The sequence below is a fragment of the Chiloscyllium plagiosum genome, unplaced genomic scaffold (assembly GCF_037043375.1).
Source record: "Chiloscyllium plagiosum isolate Xiang-an unplaced genomic scaffold, Cpla_swu_hap1 HiC_scaffold_42, whole genome shotgun sequence".
Lineage (NCBI taxonomy): Eukaryota > Metazoa > Chordata > Chondrichthyes > Orectolobiformes > Hemiscylliidae > Chiloscyllium > Chiloscyllium plagiosum.
The window spans coordinates 35,048,786-35,057,711 of record NW_028270180.1 but is presented as its reverse complement, the minus strand read 5'-3'; the positions used below and the strand labels follow the sequence as shown (position 1 = coordinate 35,057,711).

At 44.4% G+C, this 8,926-nt stretch overlaps 1 pseudogene; it reads left to right on the top strand.

Annotated features, from left to right (window-relative positions):
• Positions 1-3,598: 3,598 nt before the first annotated feature.
• LOC122542665 (5S ribosomal RNA) lies at positions 3,599-3,714 on the top strand (annotated as a pseudogene).
• The last annotated feature ends 5,212 nt before the right edge of the window (positions 3,715-8,926 follow it).

The window sequence follows — 8,926 nt, the reverse complement described above, 5'->3', positions numbered from 1 at the left end:
AGGACAGGTGAATTGGCCATGCCAAATTGTTCATAGTGTTCAGTTTGGTGCTTTAGTCAGGGGTAAATGTAGGGTAGGGGAATGGGTCTGGATGGGTTTCCCATCAGTGTAGATTTGTTGGGCTGAAGGGCCTGTTTCCACACTGTAGGGATTCTATGAAGCTGTATGCAGGTACCTAAGATGGCACTGTAAGTGGTGGTATAAGCTTTCCACTGTACTTATTTGAGTATGTGTCAATAAATCTAATTAAATCTTCAAAAGATAGGTTAAATTCACATGTCATCTCTTTATTTTCAATGATCATTTCCCAGATTAATTTTCTGTAAGACCAATACTCATTTTGCTAAGCTTTTTCTTTTCTAAAATAGCTATAGAAACTTTTACAGTCTTTAAATTTTTGTTTAGTTCCTCTCGTACTCCATATTAAGCTTTCATTCATTTTTAAAAATATCTTTGCACCTACACTAGAAGAGATTGAGGTTCACAAGGAAGAGGTATTAGAAATACTGCAGAGTGTGAAAATAGACAAGTCCCTTGGGCCGGATGGGATCTATCCTAGGATCCTTTGGGAAGCAAGGGAAGAGATTGCCGAGTCTTTGGCATTGATCTTCAAATCATCATTGTCTACAGGAATAGTGCCTGAGGACTGGAGGATAGCAAATGTGGTTCACTTGTTCAAAAAGGGTAGTAGAGACAACCCTGGTAATTACAGACCAGTGAGTCTCACTTCAGTTGTTGGAAAAGGTTATAAGAGAGAGGATTTATAACCACCTAGAAAAAAAATAATCTGATCAGGGACAGTCAGCGCGGTTTTGGGAAGGGTAGGTCATGCCTAACGAATCTTATTGAGTTTTTTGACAAAGTGACCAAACAGGTAGATGAGAGTACACAGGTTGATGTGTATATGGATTTCAGCAAGGCACTCGATAAGGTTCCCCACAGTAGGCTATTATACAAAATGCGGAGGAATGGAATTGTGGGAGACATAGCAGTTTGGATCAGTAATTGGTTTGCTGGAAGAAAACAGAGGGTTGTAGTTGATGGAACATGTTCATCTTGGTGTCCAGTTACTGGTGGCATACCGCAAGGGTCAGTGTTGGATCCACTGCTGTTCATCATTTTTATAAATGACCTGGATGAGGGCTTAGAAGGGTGGGTTAGTAAATTTGTGGACGACACTAAGGGATCGGTGGAGTTGTGGTTAGTGATGAAGGATGTAGTAGGTTGCAGAGAGATATAGATAGGATGCAGAGCTGGGCTGAGAGGTGGCAAATGGAGTTTAATGTGGACAAGTGTGAAGTGATACACTTTGGACGGAGTAATCGGAATGCAAAGTACTGGGCTAATGGTAAGATTCTTGGGAGTGCAGATGAGAAGAGAGATCTTGGTGTCCATGTACACAGATCCCTGAAAGTCGCCACTCAGATTAACAGGGTTGTTAAGAAGGCATACAGTGTTTTGGCCTTTATTAATAGAGGGATTGAGTTCCAGAACCAGGAGGTTATGCTGCAGCCACACTTGGGGAATTGTGTACAGTTCTGGTCACCACATTATAAGAAGGATGTGGAAGCTTTGGAAAGGATGCAGAGGAGATTTACTAGGATGTTGCCTGGTATGGAAGGAATGCCTTACGAGGAAAGGCTGAGAGCCTTGAAGCTGTTCTCGTTAGAGAGAAGAAGGTTGTGAGGTGACTTAATAGAGACACACAAGATAATCAGAGGGTTAGATAGGGTGAACAGGGAGAGCCTTTTTCCAAGTATGGGAATGGCAAACACGAGGCGACACAACTTTAAAGTGAGGGGAGATAGGTATAAAACAGATGTCAGAGGTAGTTTCTTTACTCAGAGAGTAGTAAGGGTAGTAGATTCACCAAGTTTAAATGCATTTAAGTCATCATTGGACAGGCATATGGACGTACATGGAATAGTATAGGTGGGATGGACTTCAGATTAGTATGACAGGGCGGCACAACATCGAGGGCCGAAGGGCCTGTACTGCACTGTAATGTCTATGTTCAATGTTCTGACTTGCCACCAATCTTTGAACAATTATTTGCTTTTTCTTGAAGTTTGATACTACCTTTAATATTTTAGTTCATTGTGAACAGTTGATGTGTATCCATTCTGTGTGTTCTGAAATATTACCTGAAATATCTATAACTGTGCCTCCAGGGCGGCACGGTGGCACAGTGGTTAGCACTGCTGCCTCACAGCGCCAGAGACCCTGGTTCAGTTCCCGCCTCAGGCGACTGACTGTGTGGAGTTTGCACGTTCTCCCCGTGTCTGCGTGGGTTTCCTCCGGGTGCTCCGGTTTCCTCCCACAGACCAAAAGATGTGCAGGGTCAGGTGAATTGGCCATGGTAAATTGCCCGTAGTGTTAGGTAAGGGGTAAATGTAGGGGTATGGGTGGGTTTCGCTTCGGCGGGTCGGTGTGGACTTGTTGGGCCGAAGGGCCTGTTTCCACACTGTAATGTAATCTAATCTAATCTAATCAATATGTATTTCTTAACCTAATTTGCCAGTTCACTTTTACTAGATCTACTTCACAAGATGATATGAGTAAAGAAATCCCAAAGAGTACAATTAAATGAATAAGCAAAATATTGGGCTTCGATGAGAAAGACAAGCAAGGCAAAGGCAAGCTAAGATTCTTTTATCTTTCTTTGTGTAAAAGGACACAGATGGCAATTTGTGGTGTGTTCCTCCTGCCAGATGTGGGTGAACATTGCCGACTGGTGTCCCTGATGACTATGCCCACAGGAAGTATGACCAGACGCAACTCCTCACAGATTGTGTGGCTTGGCTGGAGCAACAGTTGGAAACTCTGAGGAGCATACAGGGAGCAGAGTGTATAATGGACACCAGTTACAGGAAGGTCGTCACACCACAGGTACAGTCAGGTGGATGGGTGACAGCTCGGAGAGGGAGGCAGGTAGTGCAGGAGTCTCCTGTGACTATTCCCATCTCTAACAGGTTAGGATTAGGGATGGATATTTGGATACTGTTGGGGGCAATAGCCTCTCAGTGAAATAGGACAGAGTGTTTGGAAACGGTTAGGAATCAAACTTCAAACACACTGAATAAATGAATGATAATGAGAAGAGGGACGGTCAATACAAGACTGAAGGTGTTGTATCTGAATGCATGCAGTATACAAAGTAAGGTAATGAGCTTGTGGTGCACATCAAAATTGGCAGGCATGATGTGGTGGGAAACATGGAGACATGGCTGCAAGGGGAACAGGACTAGGAACTAAATATCCAAGGATATACATCCTATCGACAAGACAGGCAGGTGGGCAGAGGGGATAGTTAGTACAAACTTGGCCTTATTAATGAGAAATTAAATTAAATCAATAGCAATAAATGAAATAGGGTCAGATGATGTGGAATCTGTGTGGGTAGAGTTGAGGAACTGCAAAGGTAAAAAACCATAATGGGAGTTATGTACAGGCTCCCAAACTATCGTTAGGATTTGGGGCATAAGGTACAACAAGAGATAGAAAAGGTGTGTAAGAAAGGCAAGATTACAGTGATCATGGGGATTTCAATGTCCAGGTGGACTGGGAATATCAGGTTGGTATTGGATCATAAGAAAACGCAAGCCATACTAGTCTGAAAATGCCTGACCTTATCTGATCTCAGAAACTAAGCAGACTCAGGCCTGGTTAGTACTTAGATGGGAGACCACCTGGGAATACCAGGTGCAGTTGGCTTTTAAAAAATATTTTTTGGGTGTGGGCTTGTGGTGCAACATTAGTGCATCTGACTCCAGATCAGAAGGTTGCGTATTCAAGTCATGTCAGACTCATTGTGCTAAAGACAGCATGGTGGTTCAGTGCACCAGGGACTCGGGTTCAATTCCAGCCTCGGGTTCAATTCCAGCCTCCAGACCGTCTGTGTGGAGTTTGCACGTTCTCCCTGTGTCTGTGTGGGTTTCCTCCAGGTGCTCTGGCTTCGTCCCACAATCTAAAAATGTGCAGGTTACGTGAATTGGCCGTGCTAAATTGCCCATAGTCAGGGGTAAATGAAGGGGAATGGGTCTGGGTGGGTTACTCGTCGGAGGGTTGGTATGGAATTGTTGGGCTGAAGGGCCTGTTTCCATACTGTAGGGATTCTAAAAAGGAATTTGTGGAATGTCTATGAGATGACTTTTTGAAGCAGTTTGTGATGGATCCCACTTGGGATTTCATGTTGTTCAATGAGGCTGACTTGACAAGGGAGCTCAAGCTGAAGGAGCACTTAGGAGGCAGTGATCATAATATGATAGAATTTGCACTGCAATTTGAGAGAGAGAGGATGGAATCAGATGTAATGGAATTACAGTTGAATAAAGCAACTACAGAGACCTGAGGGAGGAGCTGGGTAGAATTGACTGGGAGTGGAGCCCAGCAGGAAAGATAGTGGAACAGCAATGGCAGGAGTTTCTGGGAATAATTCAGGAGATTCAACCTGAGGAAAAAAAAAGCCTGGTACAGGGAGAATGAGGCCACCATGGCTGACTAGGGAAGTCAAGAGTAGCATAAAAGCAAAAGAGAAAGCATATAATGTGGCAAGGGATATCAGAGGATTAGAAAACCTACAAAGAACAACAGAGAAGGAAATAAGGAGGTAGAAGATTAAATTAGAGGGTAAGCTAGCCGGTAATATTAGGAAAACTTACAAGAGATTCTTTAGATATGTAAAGGAAAAAAAAGAGAAGCAAAAGTGGATATTAGGCCTTTGGAAAATGATGCTTGATGCTGAGGAACTGAATACAGAGGAACCTCGATTATCTGAACAAGATGGGTGAGCATTATTTTGTTTGCATAATTCATTATTTGGTTAATTGATTCAATGCCTTTCCTCTGGGACTCAGAGTTTTCTGTTAAGTCTGCTCCCCATTCAGGAGAGGAGGCAGCAGCACACCGCACGTGAGCCCCCACACCTCCCGCAACCCCATCTGCCCCATGCCACTCCACAGCCCTGCCCATCTCCACCCCACCCGCCCCCTGTCCTCACCGCCATCCGCCCCCTCGCCCACCCCTCCACCGACCCATGCCCCCTATCCGCCCAGGGCAGTCATACCTGACACCAACATTAAGACTACCTTGTGGGGTAAGTCTCCAAATAGCTCATGCTTGCGCATGTGCACAACACACATACACAACCTTTACTGCAACTTTTTTGACAAGTTCCACCTCTGGCCTGTACAGGTCAATGTTGGAGAGTATATCTGGGGAAGGGGCGGGGTTTAAGGGTACACCCCTGTTTAGAACTCCAGGGAAAGTGTGGAGTGAAAGAGAGAGAGTGGGAGATCAGTTATTTGGAGATGGTGGCTTCGATCCCATCAATCTCCAGGACTGTTCTCAGCAGCATTTCAGTAAGCCGAGTTCATCTTTCATCACTGTAAACCAAAGAGGCGATCAGTGTTGGAAGTGTGTCTTTGATATAATGTTTCTATCGGGACCTCGAGATCTCCTTCAGATAATCTAATATTTAGTTAATTGATGTTCGGATAATCAAGGTTCCTTTTTAAGTATTTTGCATCAGTCTTCACGTTGGAAGACACAAGTAATATCCCAAAAATTCAAAAGAGTGGGGGGGGGGGGGGGGGGTGGGGGTGGCGGGGGGGTAGATATGAGCATGGTGACTATCACCAAGGAGAAGGTGGTAGAAAAACTGAAAGGTTTGAAAATGGATAAATCACCTGGACCAGATGGGCTACATCCGAGAGTTCTGAAGGAGATAGCTGAAGGCTTTTGTATCTTTCAGGTATCACTGGAATCAGGGAGGATCCCAGAGGACTAGAAAAATGTGAATGCAATTTAAGAAGGGAATAAGGCTAAAGACTGGAAATTATCGGCTGATTAGCCTGAAATCAGTTGTTGAGGTTTTGGAATCCATTGTGATGAATGAGATTTTTGAATACGTGCAAGTGCATGGTAAAATAGAGCAACGTCAGCATGGTTTCATCAAGTGGTGGGGTCATGCCTGACAAATCTGCTAGAATTGTTTGAGGAAGTAATGAGCAGGTTAGACCAAGGAGAGCCAATGGATTTTATGTATCTGGACTTCAAGAAGGCTTTTGATAAGGTGCTGCACAGGACAATGCTGAGTAAGATAAGGGCTCATGGTGTTAGAGGCAAGGTACTAGCATGGATACAAGATTGGCTGTCTCACAGAAGGCAGAATGGGAATAAAAGGGCCTTTCTCAAGATGGAAGCTAGTGACTAGTGATGTTAGAACATAGAACAATAGCGCAGAACAGGCCCTTTGGCCCTCGATGTTGCACCGACCTGTGAACTATTCTCAGCTCGTCCCCCTACACTATCCCATCATCATCCATGAGCTTATCTAAGGATTGTTTAAATCTCCCTAATGTGGTTGAGTTGACTACATTAGCAGGTAGGGCATTCCACACCCTTGCCACTCTCTGAGTAAAGAACCTGCCTCTGACATTTGTTTCACATCTATCATTTGTAGTTATGCCTCCTCATACAAGCTGATGTCATCATCCTAGGAAAAAGACTTTCACTGTCTACCCTATCTAATCCTCTGATCATCTTGTGTGTCTCTATCAAATCCCCTCTTAGCCTTCTTGGCAATGAGAACAGGTTCAAGTCTCTCAGCATTTCCTCATAAAACCTTCCCTCCAGACCAGGCAACACCCTGGTAAATCTCCCCTGCACCTTTTCCAATGCTTCCACATCCTTCCTGTAGTGGGTCGACCAGAACTGTACACAATATTCCAAGTGTGGCCACACCAGCGTTTTGTAAAGTTGCAGCATGATATTGCGGATCCAGAACTCAATCCCTCTACCAATGAAACCTAACACACCATATGCTTTCTTAACAGCACTATCCACCTGGGTGGCAACTTTCAAAGATCTATGTACATGGACTCCAAGATCCCTCTGCACATCCACACTACCAAGAATCTTTCCATTGACCCAGTACTCTGCCTTCCTGTTATTCTTCCCAAAGTGCATCACCTCGCATTTAGCTGCATTGAACTCCATTTGCCACCTGTCAGCCCAATTCTGCAGTTTATCCAAGTCCCCTGCAACCTGTAACATTCTTCCAAACTGTCCACTACTCCACTGACTTTAGTGTTGTCTGCAAATTTACTAATCCATCCACCAGTGCCTGCGTCTAAGTTCCACAACGATCAGTGTTGGAACCACAACTTTTCGTTTTATACATTAATGATCTGGATGAAAGAACTGAGGGCATCTGGCTAAGTTCGCTGATGATCCAAAGATAGGTGGAGGGGCAGGTAGTATTGAGGAGGCGGGAAGGCTGCAGAAAGATTGAGACAGGTTAGGAGAGTGGGCAAAGAAGTGGCAGATGAAATACAATGTGGGAAACTGAGGTCATGCACTTTGGTAGGAAGAATACAGGCATGGACTGTTTTCTAAATGGGGAGAAAATTCAGAAATCTTAAGTGCAGTGATTCTCTTAAGGTAAACCTGCAGGTTCAGTCAATAGTTAAGAAGGCAAATACAATGTTGTAATTCATCTTGCAAGGACTAGAATATAAATGCAGCAATGTACTTCTGAGGCTTTATAAAGCTCTGATCAGACCACATTTAGAATATTGTGAGCAATTATGGCCCCATATCTCAGGAAATATGTATTGGACCTGGGGTGGTTCCAGAGGATGTTCACTAGAATGATCTTAGGTTTAACATATGTGGAATATTTGAGGTCTCTTTGACAAATTCAATGGAGTTTAGAAGGATGAGGGGGGATCTGATTGAAACTTACAGAATACTGAATGGCCTGGACAAAATGGACGTTGGAAAGATGTTTCCATTGTCAGGAAAGATGAGGTGTCAAAAACACATCCTTAGAAGAAGACTTCTTAGAATGGAAATGAGGAGAAACTCCTTCAGCCAGACATTGGTGAATACTGCATTTCAACAGCGGAAGTCAAGGCTAACCAGGGCGTACCAGGGAAGGTAAATGTGAATATTAAACACTTGACTTGTGAATCAGCAGAATGAGGGCTGAACTGGAGCGGAAGTGGACAAGGGGACTGCTGGGTAAATGAACTAATATATTCGGGCAGTAGCTAAACCCAAAACACAATATCTGTAGTGTCTCCCACCTGTCCTCCTCCTCTACTCAAAAAAAAGACTGTGTGGAGGCTTGGTATGGTAAAGGTTTTTTTCCCCCAATTATTCAATCTTTCTTGGTAATTTAGAGCAGAAGGGATGGAGGCTAGGGTAGTTGCATGCTCCTCTTGCAGGATATGGGAGGTAAGGGTAACCACTAGTGTCTCTGTGTACATCACCTGTGAAAAGTGCCCACAACTCCAACTTCTCACACACCAGGGAGCTGGAGCTGGAGTAACCTTGGATCATTCAGGAGGCTGAGAGGCCTGATAGAGAGGAGCTATAGGGAGGCAGTCACACCCAAGTTACAGGATAAAGGTCAAGAGAGGGAAAAGGAATGGGCAGACAGTTCAGGGACCCCCTGTGACTGTTCCCTCAATAATAAGCATACCACATTGGATACTGTTGGGGGGGAGGGGAATGGTGTACAAATGAGAGGAAAGCCTCAGCAGCCAGGTTTCTGTTACTCAGAAGAGAAAGGGGAAAGACTCGGAGAACAATAGTGAGAGGAGATTCAATGGTTGGAGGAACAGATAGGAGATTCTGTGGTCGTGAAAGACTGCTGGATGGTCTGTTGCCTCCTGGATGCCAGGGTCAGGGATGTCTCAGATCAAGTCTACATAATGCTTAAGATGAAGGGTGTGCAGCCAGAAGTCGTGGTACACATTGGTACCAATGACATAGCCAGGGATGAGGAGCTGAAAAGTGAATATAGGGAGTTAGGTTCGAAGTTAAAAGGCAGGACTAGTAGAGTAGTAATCTCAGGATTGCTACCGGTGCCACAGGTGAGAGAGGCTAGGAAGTGTAGCTGGACACGTGGCTACAGAGC